Source organism: Heterocephalus glaber, unplaced genomic scaffold (genome assembly GCF_053883595.1).
Source record: "Heterocephalus glaber isolate CG9 unplaced genomic scaffold, H.glaber_assembly_v1.0 deba00001577, whole genome shotgun sequence".
Classification (NCBI taxonomy): Eukaryota; Metazoa; Chordata; class Mammalia; order Rodentia; family Bathyergidae; genus Heterocephalus; species Heterocephalus glaber.
In genome coordinates, this window is record NW_028258358.1 from 10383769 (window position 1) to 10402668 (window position 18900).

Genomic DNA, 18900 nt, shown 5'->3' on the forward strand with positions numbered 1-18900 from the left:
ATTTCCTTGATGAGTTTAAAGAGTAATGGCGATAGTTCCTCTTTAAATGTCTTGTAGAATACAGCAGCGAAGCCATCAGGACCTGGGCTTTTCTTTGTTGTTAAATATTTTATTACATTTTCAATTTCACTCATTGTAATTGGGGTGTTTAGAATTTCTATATCTTCTTCATTTAACTTTGGCAATTCATATGTATCTAGGAATCTGTCCATTTCTTCTGTGTTTTCCATTTTATTAGAGTACAGGTTCTCGAAGTAGGTATTGAAGATCCTCTGGATTTCTGCTGGGTCTGTTGTGGCTTCACCTTTTTCATTCTTAATTCCATGCATTTGAGCCTTTTTTTTCCTTTTTTTTTGATAAGGTTGGCTAAAGGTTTATCAATTTTATTTATTCTTTCAAAAAGCCAACTCTTTGATTCATTAATTTTTTGTATCATTCTCTTAGTCTCCATTGCATTGATTTCTGCTTGGATCTTTATAATTTCCTCTCTTGCACAAGCTTTAGGTTTGTTATTGTCTTCTTTTCTTAGGAGCTTGAGGTTCTTTATTAGGGTATCTGAGTTCTCTCTGTTGTCCTAATATGGGCATTCACTGCTATGAATTTCCCATGTAGAACTGCTTTCATTGTGTCCCATAGATTCCTGTGTTATACTGGCATTATCATTTACTTGTAGAAACTGTCTAATTTCTTCTTTAATTTCCTCTGTGACCCATTGGTTGTTCAGGAGGGTGTTATTCAATTTCCATGTGTTTGTGGGAGTTTTGCAGTTTCTTATGTTATTGATCTCAAATTTTATTGCACTGTGGTCTGATAATATACAGGGAGCAACTTCAATTCTTTTACTTTTACTTAAACATGTCCTATGAGCTAGCATGTGGTCTATTTTGGAGAATGACCCATGTGCAGCTGAAAAGAATGTGTATTCTGATTTTGTGGGGTGGAACACTCTGTAAATATCTATTAAGTCCATTTGTTTAATAGCTTGGTTCAGTTCTAGAATTTTGTTGTTAATTTTTTGTCTAGATGATCTGTCTATTTGTGATAGTGGGGTATTGAGGTCCCCCACTACAATTGTATTAGTGCTTATTTGGTTTTTCATGTCCATTAATATTTGTTTTGTATAGTTGGGGGCATTTGAATTTGGTGCATATATGTTTAGGATTGTCATCTCTTCCTCTTGGATTGTTCCCTTCACAAGGATGTAGTGACCATCTTTGTCTCTCTTAATTAGTTTTGGTTTGAAATCTACTTTGTCTGCACATAAGTTTGCTACCCCTGCTTTTTTCTGGGTTCCTGTCATGTGGAGAACTGTTTTCCATCATTTTACTTTCAGTCAACGAATTTCTTTTTGAGTTAGGTGTGTTTCTCGTATACAGCATATTTCTGGATTTTGCTTCTTAATCCATTCTGTCAGTCTATTTCTTTTGATTGGTGAATTGAGGCATTAACATTGATAGTTATAATTGATACATATTGACTCATCCTTGTCATGATGTTTTACTGTTGTTGGCTCTTTTATTTCTTTTTTTTTTCCCCCTTTCCCTTTAGTTTCTTACCTTGCCTGGTGGTTTCCCTCTGTTGGGCCTCATGGAGTTGTGACCTTTGTTGTCTTTTTCTAGGATATTGCTTAGAATTGTTTGGAGTGCTGGTTTTGTGTTCATGAAATTTCTCAGGTGTTCTTTGGCATCAAAGTATCTAATTTCCCCATCAATTTGAAAGATAATTTTTCAGGATACAACAGTCTAGGTTGGAAGTTATTTTCTTTTAGGGCTTGAAATACTTCACTCCAGGTTCTCCTTGATTTGAGGGTTTGTGTTGAGAAGTCTGCCATTATTCTGGTGGGCTTTCCTTTGTAGGTGATTTGTTTCTTTTCTCTAACTGCCTGTAGGATTTTATTTTTCTGTTCGGTTTCTGGGATCTTGACTATTATATGTATAGATGTAGATTTTTTTTGATTGTAGCTAGGTGGAGTTCTATATGCCTCACTTATCTGTATGTCCAATTGTCTACCTCTGTCTGGGAAGTTTTCTACTATTACTTCTCTGAACAGTTTTTTTTAATGTCAATTGTACTTTCTCCTGTTTTTTCATGGACTCCCATCAGTCTTATGTTATTCTTCTTTGCATCATCTAGCAGCTGCTGGATTTATTTGTCATGGTCCCTTACTATTTTGAAGAAGTCTCTGTTTTCATGGTCCTTAACTGCAATCCTGTCTTCTGTATCTGATATTCTATCTTCAGATTCTCTTAATCTGTTCTGCATGCGTTCAATGGAGTTTTTAATCTCCTGAATATCTGTTTGAATCTGTTTCATGGGTTCCATTTCTTTCTTATCTTGGTCTATCATGGTTTCCATTTCTTTCTTATGCTGGGAATTCATGGCTTCCAGCATGTTTCTGAGCTCATCTATTTTTTTTTTTTTATCAGTTTCTGTTCTAGAGCCTCTAATCATGTCTTTCACTCTGCTCACCATCTCTGTAGATATCTGGGAGATTATTTCTGCTTTGAATTTTTCTAGAGCCTCATTCATCTGTTTTGTTACTTCCTGTGCTATCAGTTCAGGGTGTCCAGGTGGTTCATTATCAGACTTTTCCACCACATTTCCCCCATAATTTGCCTTTTGTGAGGTGGAAGTCTGATTTTGTGCCTTGCTTAAATATCTTCTCATTTTTGTTTTTGGTACTGTCCTTGGTTTAGTTCCTGGGTTGATACTTTGAAGTTGCTTATTGTAAGTATCTTTGTTGATGTATTTAGAACCATTATGGAATGATTGCTTCTCAGAGGTGTCTTCCAGATATAGCTGGTCTTTAGGTTTTGAATCTCTAATGGCTCTGAGTCTATCTCATTTTCATTATACCAGGAAGGACAACTAATTAGATCAATCACAACACCTTAGCCCAAGTGATACAATCAGCAACACCGTAGCATCAAGTACATCTTAGTAAATGACAATTTGTGGTAGTTATTAATCTATCACCTTTAACTGTGTGAATTAAATCAAAATCAAGGACCAACCCAACATATGCTTATATTGGATAAACTCTTCAATATAGGAACTCAGGATGGGGAGTTAGAAGGAGTTGGGGAGGGAGGAATATGTAGGTAGAAGGATAGGGGAAGGTTAGCAGTGAGGCTAGAGAGCAGAGACAAGAGAAGGAAAGAGAAGAAAAGAGAAATAAAGAAGAAATATAAATTAAGGCCAGAACTGGAATACAAAGGGGAGATGAAGAACAGTGTGGGAAAGCAAGGGAGCAAGGCACAGAGACAGAGAGAAAGAAAATAGAAGAGAAAGAAAAATAAAAAATTTTAAAGAGTAGCAAAGAAAAAAATATAAAAAATAAGAGCAAAAAAAAATAGCGGTAATTTTGAAAATAACAAATAAAAAATACAAATGAAGGGCCTCCTACAGGGTATGTCTCTGCTGTGACAATAGATAACGTGGGGAGCAGTATGCAGTTATAAGTCAATGAGTCTCAGCAAGCTAGTCCCAGACCCGTGAGATTCAGCAGATTTCTGGCTGCAAGTCCTAAATTGAGCTCCCTGTCCTCCTGCAGGGTTGAGCTCTAAAAGGTTTTAGTTCAGGTTTCAGCTGACCTTCCCCTGAAGATAGTCCAGGTTCTGATGGAAGGTGAAGAGCCCTCTAACTTATCAAGCACTGTGGTCTGGTGTGCCTTTATTGCAGAGATTCTCTTCACTTTTCCAGTGGGCTTGTTTTCTTTCCAATTTTTTTTTTTTTTTGGTATCAGGGATCGAACTCGGGTCCCTTTTGCTTGTGCAGCAGGCGGCGAAACCACTGAGCTAAATCCCCGGCCCAAGTGGGCTTGTTTTCTTCAGGGAACCTCAGAGAGGCCCTCTCTCTGTTGTTCACTTCTGCAGCTCAGAACAATGGCTTTTATGTCCTCCTGTGCCTTTGTAGTGCGGAACCAGGAAGCTGCACTGCCAAAAGGCCAGAGGGTGGTGTGGGGTGGTGTGGGGGCGGGACCTGTTGTTGGAGCCCCCCCCCCCCCAGGCCAAGCTGGGGGCTGGTCGGCGTGCCGGGAGGTGGGCGGGGAAGGCTCACCCTGTCTGGGTCTCAAGCTTCTCTGCATGGCAAGCTGTCCCAGGCGCAAGCTGGTGGAGCAAGCCAGAGGAAGCAGGTCCCAGTCAGCCTGCAACCTCTCGGCCCGGGCAGCCTTTAAGCTTCTTAAATCAGCCTATAGACAGGTGTCATTACAACCCTGTGTTGAAGTGAGAGATAACCCAATAATCTAACAGAAGTCTCTTGAAAGAAATCCTTTTTTTTTTTTTTTTGGTATCAGGGATCAAACTTGAGTCCTTGCACTTGCGGGCCAGGTGGCGGAACCACGGAGCTAAACCCCCGGCCCCTAAAGTAATACTCTTTACCAATATTCTTTCACCAGTCATACCTTTACAAACACTGGAGGTGGCAATAATCTATTCATACTGGGCTGCATCTGGCATCATCCCTTAGCAAATTGTGCATAAATATTTAGGCTTTTATAAATGTGTGGGCACTGAATGAACATAATTTGTTTTAACTTTAGAGATTCATGCAAGACTAAGACAACAGTATGATTTCCATTTTAACATTGTTTCATTTGAAATAGAAACACATCAGGATTCTTAGACAATATTATAGATAACAATTTTATTCCTTGTGTATATAGTGATTTAATGCATTAAATTTCTATTTTTAAAAATAGTCTTTGTGGGTCTGGGGATTTAGCTCGGTGGTTCCAGCTCCTGCCTCACAAGTCCAAGGTCCCAAGTTCGATCCCCAATATCAATAATAAAAAGCCTTTGTGTTATTTTTTCATTTATTGTATATCCTGTTAAGTTATGAGTTCTTGGAGAACATATGCAAGAGGTATAACCAATGAAAGAGTTGAGGGTAATTCAAGTGTAAAGAACTTTTCTTATGGTAAATTCTCAAAGAAGAGGTCCTTCCAATGCTGGCAGGGTAAGTAGCCTAGGGTTTCTCTCATGTTTACAATTTCCCTTAGTTTTATTTTTTGTCTAGAAGTATGAATAATACTTTACACATATTATGCTTTTTAAAATTGACATTCTTTAAAATATTCACAGTAAAAAAAATCAGTGTGAATTTAAAACTTCATAGGATCTTTTTAAAAACAACACCCTCAAAGTTAAATTGTTAACTTTTAAAAAAACAGCTTCAATTTCTTTTCATTTGCATTATAAAAGTTGAACTTAATGAACCACCAGTGGTATAAACTCATTAGAAGCTAGGTTGCCAATTAGCATCGTTTTGGGCTGTGCAAAGATAACCAAGCGTAGAAAAAGTTAAATAAATTTGACTTTAATGTAATTATGCTGGAGACTAATTTCATCAGATATTTATCAGATTTCCCCATGGATCTTCTGAAGTAGCAGCGTTAATATTGTTTTCCTAAGTATTCACCAGGGCCAACCTTTCCTTAGAAATATGCAAAGAAGGGCTCCTGCCAAGATTTTCCTCCTTGTTTCTCTTGTATATTCCTTCCCTCTACAAGCATAAAACCTCTCTTCTGGCAATGGTGATATTTGAAGTAAGTTTACTTGATGTTAATGCCACATTGACCAGCTCACATTGAAACTCCATTACAGTAACTGCCTGTTTGTAGAATCCCTTAATAATCCTAGTGAGATTAGGGAAAAAGGAATGTAATGTCAGATATACAACAGGGTAACACTAGAAATATGTCATCAAGTTAAGAACAGCCTTTAGTGTTACAGGTAGAATACTTTGCTCCAATTTGTTCTCCTTCTTACCTTTCCAGCATATCACAATGGTTTTCTCCACTTAGAAATGTGATTGGGTTCATTTGCACTGTAAAAAAAATTATGATCATTAGTCCAGGTATGGTGGTGCATGGCTGTAATTCCAGCACTCTGGGAGGCTGAGGCAGAAAGATTTCAAGGTTGAGTCCAATCTGGGGAATGTAGGGATTTACTGATACCCTGACACAAAACAAAAAATATAAAAGGGTGGTGGAATATAGCTCAGTGTAAAGGCCCTTGGTACTGGGTTTAGCAAACAAAAACAAAAACACAACCATTTTGTTTCTCACCATCTCATATATGTTGGTGTTCACATAGAATGCACAAGTTTTTCATGAAATAAGAGAAAATCTGGACATTTTAACTGGACAATTTAGATCATGGCACTGGTTTTCACTTACTGTCATGTTCATTCAAGTTTCTGAAAGTTGTTGATAAATCATCATTTAAGTATTTTCAAGTTTAGCTCTGACTGCAATGGACCTTAGGTTGTATAAAATAGATTCTTCCCTTGAGCAAGATTTTGTTCTTTTTTTGAAATATTTCTTACATATATTACTGACCCCTTTTATTCTTTATCAACCCCTTTTATTCTGTATCAAAGTTTCAAATAGAAAAACGTGATAAATTCTGCTATTGAGTTCAGTGTTCCAGTCCACAGGCATTTTACGCTAAGTTGTTCTGGAGTATGGAGATGGATGTTCTGGCTTCTCATTCATTTATTATGCTTTAATATAATGGACAAAATGAAATGTTGCTTTGACTTTGCCTTTTTGAAAATAAGCCAAGGGAAGGAAGGTGGGCAGAGAGGAAGGTGATTAACCTGGTAATTTCCAGTGATCCCATTCTGGAAGAAGGCAACATTTCAATGTTAGGTTTTTGTTCACTTTTGCAGATTATTTTAAATGCTTGTTCAGTACAGAAAATGGCTTTTAAAACTGTGCTTGAGTTTCTAACACAGATCGATGTGAGCTACGGGGGGAGGGGGCAGGATAGGAAAGATAAGAAACACTGATTTAGTTGCTACAAATAGCTTCTCACTTATCTCCCAGGGTATCATTGACCATCTCAGGGCCTGTAGCTGTTGATTACCATTTCATTTTGGATGTGTACAAGCCAGTTTTTGAGGAAATGGTGTGCTATGTGACCTAGTTTCATATTTTAGGGGAAAAGACAAACTGTAAATTATTTCACAAAGACATAAACATATCTCTGAGAAACAGAAGTAGATTCAAATACACCTTTCCCTGATTTTTTTTTTTTTGCTAAGTGCTATTTTGAATTTGTACTCATTATATCTGTCAGTCTGTTATACAACAGTTCTCAGGAAGTTCAAAAAATACTCTACTACACTCAGGTTAAATATTAGCAAAAAAATAAAAAGAAAACAACAAAAACCCATACTTTTCTCTTTCTTCAGATCCCCCATCCTTTGGAAAAAAATTCTTTGTCACTTCTTCCACCCCTTATTCCCACTTTGCTGTGGAATAGCAGCTGTGTTTAGCTTGTTGAATTTCAATAAGATATAACAGATGTTGAAAAGACCTATGTTAATAATAATAAAAAAGAAATAACCTATCTAGAATTTCTTTCCTCCAAATACAATTTCAATTCTTAACCAGTTGTAATTCAAGGATCCTGAATAAAAATAAAAAAGAAATTCCCAACAAGGTGAGCTGCTTATTATCTGCCTAAGGAAAAAAGAAACACTGTAGGTTGCACTGCAGGGTGGGTAGGAAAAAGGATACAATGACTATAAAAAGTTAATACAAATTTATCTTATATTCTTTCATAAAACAAGTAATGGAATCAGGAAGTATGTAGATTCATGGATAGATGTTTGTTTTTGAAGGCTGTTTGGAAAGTGGGTTAAAGTTTTGTGTTGTTGAGGTTTGGAAAGTTGGCCTTTAAGCCACATTTCTTATTGTTCATGAGTTGTCATGTGCCTGGCTGATTTCCTGTCCACTGACTTATGGAAAGAGCCAGATATTCTGTAAGACCAACTCAACCTTCCTTATTTGCTACTCCATTAGAGTAGAAAAGAAAGAAATTAACATGTAATGAATTCCTACTAAGTGTCAAGCATTAGTTAGATTAGTGCAATACTTCCTTATTTCATTTGCTATTGAAATCTATGCCAGAATAAACTGACACTGGGAAGGTTTCTCTTTGTAATGTTATAACAAAGCACCAGAGATTGGGTCTAAGTAACAGAGATTACTTTCTCACAGTTCTAGAGGCTGGGAAGTCCAAGATCCAGGCACTGGATGCTTGAGGTCTGGTGAAGTCTCACTCTTTGCTTCCTGGATAGTATGTCTTTCATGTTGCTCTACAGTGGAAGGGAAGAAGGGCTCTGCCCACATAACACAAGCATCTCCTGGAAGGCTCCACCCCTCAGTACCATCACATTAATGATACTAGTTAAATGAAAAAGAGATTTGGGGGCAAAACATTCACACCAAAGCAAAGGATGTCAAAGACTTGCCCAATCACCTAACACAATGTCCAAGTATCTAATTTCTAATCTTCCTCTCTCTGTTTTCTGAAAGGGAGATTGCACCATAGTAATCAAAGAATCAGCATGCAAGAAAGCTGCCCTAGCATGCTATTTGCAGGTTATGTACAGCCATTTGTGTGTTATGCTAGGCTTGCTAGTGTCTTTATTATTTCAGGGTTAATTTCAGGCAATGAATTATTCTAGTGCTCCATGTTGTGGTCCTTTTCTTAAAAAACAGTAATAATTTTTGTAAATTTTGCCATTTTATTTAACTATAAAATTTTCTGAAAACTGTAATACACAAATTCCTTCAAAATAAGTGTTTAAAAATTTAATATACTTGAAATTTTAAAGATTTGGTCATCTGTGTAGTTATATTTAGGTTTGATATAATTATATTCTGAGAAATCCAGCATGCATTGAAATAACTTTCCAACATATATTTTCCTCAGCTTTTACATTTTCCAAATATGTAAAAGATACTACTGTATAACTACAAGAACTAACAGTACCAACATATGGTAATGAATGCATGAGCTTATATTAAGAAAATTCTTATCTTACATACCAATCAGAAAACAAAGAATCAGACTGATTCAACATGCTCACATCTGGAAAACACACATGCCAAACACTTCCATTCAATGTTTCTTAATCCAGATGTTCAGTGACTACAACTTCCTTTTCCAATCTGCATCCATTTCCCACTAGGAGCAAAAGGCACCCAACACTGTTTCCAACTCCAGGTAAAATGTAGATACCATTGTGGTTCTTACTAGTGGCAAATTTATTAATCATTTGGTATCTCTTTATTAAGAAGTTAATTTTCACTTAAAAAGAGAAAAATATCTTTACTACTTTATAAATTGGTAACTAATGATTTAATCTGAATTTTCACGTAATACATGGGAGCATATCAACATAAACTTCATATTCACATTAGAAGAACAATGTCTTCTATACACCCAGGCTAACAAGTTCAGTTCTTTCTGGAAAACAATTAGGAACAATCTGTTGGAATTCATTTATCTTCTCTTCTTTCCTTGAAGAAAAGTTACAGTTCAGGACCTCTATGCTTTGGTTTGTTTGGGTTTTCCCATTCTCATCCCATTACTTGGGAACTGCTTCTGCATTCCTACTCCCAGTACCATCTTTCACTTCTTGAAGTCTTACTGTGGGTTTAGAGCTCCGGTTAGATCCCAACTCCTCCCCTAACCTTAGCTCTTTAAAAGCCACATGAATGTGTCTTTCTTTCCCACAGTATTTTTATGCCTCTCTTAGAACATTTAGCATTTTATTGCATTTTACAGTCATTTCTGTTCATATTTATCTCCTGCAGTAGAATTAAGTTTCTTGGGGATGTGATTTTGACTTGTCCAACATTCTATTATTGTAAATAGTATATTTTCAAAAAGATTGCTTCATGCATAATGATTGAGTTGTGTATTATTGCTGTTTTGTGTTTTGGGGGAATTAACCTATTCAGAATACAGACAATCATGCAAAAGGTGTACAGAACCATCATTTTGACTTAGATGGTCAGGAAATCTGAGCCTCTATTTCCCCAGATGCAATCACAGCTTTTCATTTTATTTTCTATTTTTCCGCCTTCACAAAGAACAATGGTAAACATGGGTTCCAGTTTCAACAAAACCAAGTGAATCTTACTCAATTTCATTGCACACATGGGTAAGAATGGAGGGTTAAGCTTGATTTCATCAACTTGGCTGGCTTGGGAGACACCCAGGAATTGGTGGAGCATATTTCTGGATGTGTCTGGTTGGGTTGTGGAGGTGTATCCTTGGCTGCTATATCTACTCCTTCTTCCCTTCCTCTACAGTGCTTCTCCCCTGCTCTGCTTCCCAGCCAATATGAACTAAGCTGCTTTGTTCCATGACACCCTTCCTCCTTGATGTTTTTGCCTTAGAGCCAGCAAACCACATTCTGAACCCTCTGAAACTGTGAGCTAAAGTAAACTCCTCTCCTTTAAGTTATGGGTATCAGGTATTGGGTCCCAGCAAAGAGGAAGGCTGGCTAATGCAGTAGGAAACTAATCCTGTGCAAAACTGGGCAGCTCATAATTAACTTTGAGATGAGGCTAAGGAGAAAGCAGTGATAGCAAAATTAGAAAATGCTCTACTGACTTGCTTCTCTCAAAATCTCATGTACAGGAGGTGTCAAGAAAAATCTCCAGTAATATAAGCAACTTTGAATCTTTGACTACTCAGTCTTTGCCTTCTATAATTTCTTTCCTTCCTTCTTTCTTTCTTTCTTTCTTTCTTTCTTTCTTTCTTTCTTTCTTTCTTTCTTTCCTTTCTCTCTCTCTCTCTCTCTCTCTCTCTCTCTCTCTCTCTCTCTCTCTCTATCTATCTCTCCCCCCCCCACCTCCCTCCCTTCCTTCCTTCCTGGCTGGAGATTGAACCCAGAGCTTTGCACATTCTAGACAAATACTCTACCATTTAGCTCCATCTCAAGCCCATCAATTTTTGTTTGAACAAACTCTCTAGGACTGAGTTGTGAATGGCCCTGACATTATTCTCTGTTTTAATGTAATTCATTCTATCAATAGAATATGAGAAATATAAAAGATCCACTTCAGTGGTATCTTCCTTTACAACGTATGAAAAATGTGTTAAGAACATTATGTACATGAGGCATGTGTTTAAAGGTTGGTAAAGTCTCAGTAAACTGAAGCCGTATTTTAACATTTGCCTAAGTTCTGGCTCAATGGAGTTGTCTCACAAATGCATTATGAATATTTAGTGAATGATTAAAGTAACCATGCCTTCATAATGAAAACTTAAAAAGTTCAAGGAACTACTCATGATTATATAAATCCTTTTTAGTGAGTAAATGTTCTGAAAGCTACATACATTCCTAATCATTAAACAAAAATAAATGTGAGATTGCTCGAACCTAAGTCAAGACAACTGCAAAGCTTAATTACAACTTCATTGATACTTTGGTTGTCGAACGGCTCCAAGTGCGAACTTTCCACTACTCAAACAGCGAAGTTTGAAAAAACATTTGTTCAGTGTTCGTAACTTTGCTTGATAATCCAACTTTAAATCCAACTTGAAAATACCTGTAGGAGCCCAGATTAAGAATAAATAAAGAAGCTTTAGGAAGATTATTCTGCAGTGCCTCTTATATTTCAATGGTGGAAACTGGAAGCAAGATCCCAAGGTAGGAAGACATTTTTGTGGTCTGAGTGTGAACCTTCATGTGATTACAATAATTCAAAAGTGGAGACTAATATTAAAGATACTGTAGAGACTCAATGAAGAGCACATAGTCATCAATGGGTGTGAAGAATGAGAGGAAAGGAGGAGATCCAGATATTTACTAAAAGAAAGATAAGTGTAGAGCACCAAAATGTCAGAGGAAGGTGTCAAACTAAAAGTATGAGTCAGAAATCTAGGTCCTAGGAGAGAAGGCAGCATATGTGAGCCCAAAAAAAGGGCAGAGATCAAGGGAAAATGTTGCCATCGAGTTTTAACTGGCCAGGGCAAATATGCAGACCCAACTTAAAGGACCAAGATGAGAAAATGGAATTTATATCTCAGGAATAGCGTGAGTAACTTATACATAGAAACTGCTGGAAAGTGGATTTGGAATTCAGGGAAAAGATAGTGACTAAAATTAGCGAAAGTCTGAATTCATCTTCATAGAGGTGAAGTTATTTTTAGAGGAATAATTATTTTCTCAAAGGGAAAATATACAGAAGGCAAAATGATGTATGATTCAACAGTGCTAGAATGTATTCCAGTAGAAGTTGAGTGGAGGTGGAATAACAGTGCTAGTGGGTATGCATTTTCCAGTCAAATGATACCCAAATTTGTTTTAAAACAACAGAAAAATTATAGCAATTTACTTTTCTGTAATGAAGTCAGTATCTCAAACTCCCATTTTTCCCCCTGAAAGCGAGTAACCTTATTACAGCTAATGAATTCCAGGTGTTCTGAATCACTCTAGGTTGATGGTCAGTTAATTTAGGGTTTCTCCATTTGTGCCTCACATCCAGGAGACATGTTAGTCCTTGAAGGTGCATGCGGATGCCACAGCATTAGAAAAGAGGGAGCACCTAGTCACTGGCTGTCAAAACGGGCTGAGCTGGACCTCTTCTATCTGATTCTTATCCATCTCAAACAGGGCTCACCATCTGTCCATGCAGGAATAGACCTTTGTTACCATGGGATGCCTGTTCTCTTCTTACTTGACTGCCAATTCTGTAAGCCCCCTCTCAGCCAGCTTCTATTTCTGGGGCAAAAAGATGCCTGCAGTCCACAAGGATAATATTTGATGTTGCTGGAGTCTCTCTGAAGAGGAACAACCAAGGGAGACATCTGTATTCTTGCCATATTTACTCAGGCTGAAGCCATCCAGGTATCTGACAAGAAGTGAACATAAATCATTTCTACTCCAGACTAATTTCATATTTTGCTTGCAGTCCTGTTTGGTTAACACCTAGTATATGTATTACTGATGTAAAATACTAACTGAAATCAAACATGATAAAGAGGGTGAATAACTTTTGAAAGATTTTCATTGAATATAAATTTTAAATCAATGATATTTACAATTAACATATTTATAGAAATTTGGTTCTGAGCATTTGACTATGATGATCTTCAAACTTTCAAATAAATTCATGCATTCAAAGTGAGTTTGGCCATTCAACTGATAAGTGCACTGAGTTTTATGATATCCTGTGTTTAGACTCTGCTGTGTATTCCTGGAAACCAGCAGCGACTTGCACAGCATATGGTCCAAAGCCAGGGAGAGTGGTGGGAGATGAAGAAACAAAGACCATTCTTGAAAATTGGGCCCAGGTGGAACCTTAGCTCGTCAGGAGCTAATGGCCGGTAATGGAGCTAAGGCACTCTTTATTTACAGTGGAAAGCAAGCAGAAAGAGAAGGAAGGGTAAATAGTGATATATGGCCTACGTGGTTTAGGTGGAACATAGCATGATTGTTTCATGATTGGGGTATATGCAGGATGGGAACAGAAGATACATAATGTAATTGTCTCCTGGGGCTATACCATCCAGGGTCTATGAGACTGTGTCTGTCTTATCTATGGACGTGAAAGGGAGTAGAGAGGAGGCAAAAAGCCATCTTCAGGCTTGGCCTGTGGCAGAAACCTGGAAAGAGTTCCTGATGTCTTTGGTGGCCACAAAAGTATTGGCTTGCCCAGCTTCTTAGGGTCAAGGAAAGACATACTCTTAGCTATTCCTCAGAAAAACTTAGAAATCATTCTGTTTTCAATCCCTCTCTTACTCCTATTTTCCCAAATAACTAGTGCTCCATTTAAAAAAATTTTTTTTCTAGGATGCTTTGATGAAAATTATCTCTCACTGTAGGAAGTTATGGTTCAATATTTTTACACTCATTCTCCTTTAAATCTTTACTTTTCACCTTCCAAAACTATATTGAAGTATTTTGTCTGTTTTTATCTCTTCCCCCTTTATCATTTTACTTATTTAAAATTTTGGGGGGGTACCAGGGATCGAGCTCGGGTCCTTGTGCTTGCAAGGCAGGTGCAGAACCACTAAGCTAAATCCCTGGCCCTTTATTTAAATTTTTGTATATCCTTTTATATTTTCTTCTTTATTCCCTTACTATCATAATAGTAGGATTTCAGGTTAGATCATACAGAAACAAATATGTCATATCTATTTTATTCAACTGATTTCCTTCCAAAGCATTTTCCAAGTCCCTGAGAACCTGTGATACTGAATTAGGTATGATTAAAGGTCAATAGGGAGTTTAATGCAGTATCCAGTGAGCGAATCTACAATAGACAATGGAATCCATAAAGTCAAATAACCACTATTGCTATCATGTACTGTGTGCTGAATCCATTTCCTTACAAATATTAGTTAACTTAACTCTCATAGCTATATGTTGTACTGTATTTTTTAAATGAGAAAACTGAGAAAGAGGAGGTCTATAGATTAGAGATCTCACAGTCTCTAAATGGTAGAGTTGGAATTCAAATCCAAGGTGCTTGACACTTGAAATAGAAGCACACAAATATCTTCACTGGGGATAAGAGCGGGGGGCGGGGTGGGATTTGGTGAATCAAGTTGTTGTCCATTCTCTTGTCCATTCAATTCTCTATCATTTTAAGTAATTTTTAGCATGCAAGACCATCATATGGTCCACCAAGTCTAAACTGCCAGCTTCCAGAACTCCAAGAAGGTGATTCAGAGCAGCCTAAGCCCACTCTCTTCCTCATGGCTTAGTAAGAAGAGACTCACCCTGTAAGTGACATAGCAGTCCTCCTGATCAGGAGTTTGCTTTTCACGGTTTCAAGCACACACAGTTTACTCTGTGTGAAAATAGTAAATGGAAAACAAAAATAATTGATTCAGAAGTTTTACATTGCACACTCTTCTGAGGAGCACAATGAATCTCATATCAGCTTGGTCCAGAATATGTTAGATGAGAATCATCCCTTTGTCCACCATAGCCACACTGTACATGCTACTTAGTCACTTAGTATGGATCTTGGTTGTCAGAGCACTGTCATAGTATCAGTACATCGTTATAATTTTTCTATTTTATTATTAGTTATTGTTAATTTGTTTCAGTGCCTAATTTATAAATTAAACTTTAATATAGCTGTGCATATCCAGGATAAAATATAATATATACAGGATTTGTTATTATCTGCAGTTTCAGGCATCTACTGTGGGTGAAAGTTGATCTATTTTCCCCACAGGCAAGGGGGGACTCTATACCACTTATGGAGCAAATTACTACACTATTCAGGCACCTGTTCTTGCCTGTGAATTGAACAGATCATACTAAATTGCAATGATAAGGGCCAAAGATATTTTGCTTGTTTATATACCAAAAAGTTCAAATATACTTATATGTATATTTCATTTAATTATTTTTTAGCTTTGAAATGATATAAGTAAGTGAATATAAATTTTTTTCATCACTTCCCCTTTCAGGAAACTGAAATGGATCCAATTTTTTAAGTTAGAACTGTTGTTTGTACTTTTAAAGACCTGTACTTCTCCATGTTTGTATTCTACAGTCATTCAAAGTTTAATTCTGTTCTCTGTTTCATGAACTCTTCCCTATTTCATCCAATCATTATTGATGTCTTTCTTTTCTGAGTTAAAGCACTTATAAAAAAAGGAGTGTGCCAATGATTGAATAAAAGATACTGTTCATTTTCTTCTGTATGTTTCTTAATTTCAACAGGAAATTATAATCATATAGAGGGTAAACACAATATCTTGTTCTTATTTTTATTTTTTCCCCCATTAAGTTTATTGGTACATTTTAGGTATAAAATACAGTTACATTCATCATTGGGATCTTGTACCTTTACATGAGTATCTTGGTTCTTATTTTTTTCCCCATTCCCCTGCCCTCTCTTTACCCCCTCCAGCATTCCCTATTTGCAAAGAATTTGTTTCCATTTTTTTCCTTTTCTCATGTTTTTTCTTTTCCCTTTTTTCCTTTCTCCTACCCCCTCCCCACTTCTTCTGCTACTTTAGACCTTTTCTTCCTGTTACATAATATCAATTATACATTTTTAAATTACAATATCAAGACCTAGGAGACACTGCCACAGATTTTACAGAATTTAAAAGGATATAGAAAGCATATTACAAATATCTTTTTTGAAATAAATTTGACAACTTCTAAGAAGTACCTTGGAAGACAAATTAATGAAACTAACTCTGGAGGAAATATAAAATTTGAATAGCACCTATTAAAGAAACTATATTCCTAGCTTGAAAACCTACCTATATGACAACAGCAGGCTCATAAAGATTTCAACTGATAAATTATATCAAACAATTAAAGCAGAAAAAAGAAGGAACACTTCTCCCCTCATTTTAGGAGCTCAACATTGTGCTAATCCTAAAACTGGATAAAGATAATAGAAGAAAATGTATGAACATAGATAGAAATTTGTTTAACAAAACAAACTATAGGAAGTCAGATCTGGCAGGATGTAGAAAGTGGTTTTGTTATAGGGATGGCAGTGTTGGTTCAGCATTGGAAGATCCACCCCCAAAAGTCATCATTTGAACAGAGGAAAGGAGAAAGCCATATGATCCTGTCACTAGTTGGAGAAAAAGCATTGGACTAAATTCTACAGCTGTTCATGGTAAAAGCTATCAGGAGCCTAGAAGTAGAACAGAAACTTCTCAACAGATTAAAGACATGTACTCCATGCTTCCAGTGAGAACACCTTATATGAATGGAGACAATACAATGCTTTCACCTTAAGGTGGGGAACAAGGGCATATGCTTACTCTTTATCTGTTCATTAAACTTTGAAACCTAGGCTCCACCAAAATAGTCTGGCAATAAAATGACACAGCTAGGATAGGATTGGCATGGCAGAAACAAAATCTTTATATGTAGATGAAATGATCATCTACAGAGAAAATACTAAGAAATCTCTAGGAGCCCCTAGAACTTGTATTTGAATTTAGCAGGATTAGAAAACACAAGGTATATATAAAAATTCAGGTCTGTGTATACTTTCTATAAATGAAGAATTGGATATTGAAATTTAAAAGTTATGTAGGAGTACAAAGGACCTAGAAAGTTAAAAAAAAAAAAAACAGTGTTGGAAGACATTGAGTACCTAATTTTAAGACTTCTTCTAAAACTACAGTAATCAAGGCAGTGTTGGTGTAAGGAAAGACATATAGATGATTGGAATAAAACAGAGAATCTAGAAATAGAACCACACATATATGGTCCACTGAATTTTGAAAGATTATTTAACATTAGCATTTTATAGAATATAAACTCAATTCAAGAGCCGAGGAAGAGATAGTGTTTGCAGCAAACGGCACTAGAACACCTGGTATCCACATATAAAAAATTAACCTCAACCCTTTGTTTCCATACATGAAAATAACTTGAAGGGATCTATGAACCTAAATATGAAGGCCTAAAAGTATAAAACTTTAAGAAGAAATTATAAGGGAAAATGTTTATGAATTCAGGGTAGGCAAGAACTACCTAGGATACAAAAACATGATGTATAAAAGAGAAAAATTGATAAATGAGATTCCATCAAAATTTAAAACTTTAAATGACATCATTAAAATGAAAAGTAGTCCTTAAACAGACCATATTTACAATGTATATAACCTATGAACAGAATATATAAAGAATTCTTAGAGCTCATTAATAGACAACCCAATTAAAAAGTAGACATAAGAAGATGATAAATAGCCAGTATAGCACAAGGAAAGGTGTGCAACTCCAGAATCAGAAAAATACTTATCAGTACAATAACAAAATTGAATTATACACTCATTAGGGATATGAAGTTAAAAGTTTTAAAAGCCTTGTCATGACTTTTTCTTTTTGTTGGATTCTTCCCCTTTGTGTTTAATTTGTCACACTGAATGGATTCATTCTGCTGGGTTTCCTGGGGTTGTGATCCTCATTGTCTTTTCCTAGAGTATTGTGTTAAATTTTTTGGAGTGCGGGTTTGGTATTCATGAAGTTCCTGAGGTGCTCTTTATCATGAAAGTATCTCATTTCTCCATTGATTTTGAAAGACAGTTTTTCAGGGTACATCAATCTGGGTTGGAGGCTGTTTTCCTTTAGGGCTTGAAATACATCACTCCAAGCTCTTCTTGCCTTGAGGGTGTGCATTGAGAAGTCTGCTGTAATTCTGATGGGCTTTCCTTTGTATGTGATTTGTTTCTTTTCTCTCACTGCTTGTAGAATTTTGTTCTTCTGTTGGATTTCTGGAATCCTAACTATTATATGCCTATGTGTAGATATTTTTGATTAAGGCTATTTGGAGACCTATAGGCCTCATTTATCTGTATGTCAAATTCTTTTCTCCTCCTTAGGAAGGTTTCTGCCATCACTTCTGTGAAGAGTTTTTTTTATGTCATCTGCACTTTCTCCTCTTTCTTCATTGACTCCAATCAGTCTTATGTTCTTCTTCTTTGCATCGTCTAACAGCTGCTGGATTGATTTCTCATGTTCCTTTACAATTGTAAAGCAGTTTTTCTTTTCCTGGTCACTAATTGGAATCTTTTCTTCTGTATCTGAAATTCTACCCTCACATTGGTTCTTTCTGCTGTGCAGACTTTCGATGGAGTTTTTAATCTCCTGGAAATCTGTTTGCATCTGTTTTATGGTTTCCATTTGTTTCCTATGTTGGGATTCCATCATGTTCCTTGGATCCTCTATTTTTTTTATCTGTGTCCTCTCTAGATTTATTAATCATCTCTTGCACCATGAACACAATCTTTGCTGTTATCTGAGTAATTATTTGTGATTTCATTTTTCCCAGATCCTCTTTTGTTGCCAGTTCAGAGAGTCCAGGTAATTGAGTATCAGATTGTTCCATCTTGTTTCCCTTTGTGCTTGCTCTACGTGATCCAGAAGTCTGTTTTTGAGGCTTGTTTACATGTCTTCTCATTTCCTCAGGTTGGGGGGAGGTGCTGTTGGCGCCTGTGCACCTCACCTTCTCTGCCCTAGGAGCTTGGTATGGTGGTGGGGGAGCTTCTTTCTGGGTTCTGGGACTGGCTCACCTTCTCTGCCCTAGGAGCTTGGGGTAGCAGTGGGGGAGCTTCCTTCCAGGTGCTGGGACCTGCTCAGCTTCTCTGC

General features: G+C 36.7%; 1 long non-coding RNA gene across 1 annotated transcript in view; it reads right to left on the reverse strand.

Annotated features, from left to right (window-relative positions):
- Positions 1–5850: 5850 nt before the first annotated feature.
- LOC106009416 (uncharacterized) overlaps positions 5851–18900 on the reverse strand; it is a 259976-nt gene continuing 246926 nt past the window's right edge. The window contains exon 13 of the long non-coding RNA XR_015443704.1: positions 5851–12667. This is a non-coding gene — a long non-coding RNA (uncharacterized LOC106009416). The remainder of the gene's footprint in view (positions 12668–18900) is intronic.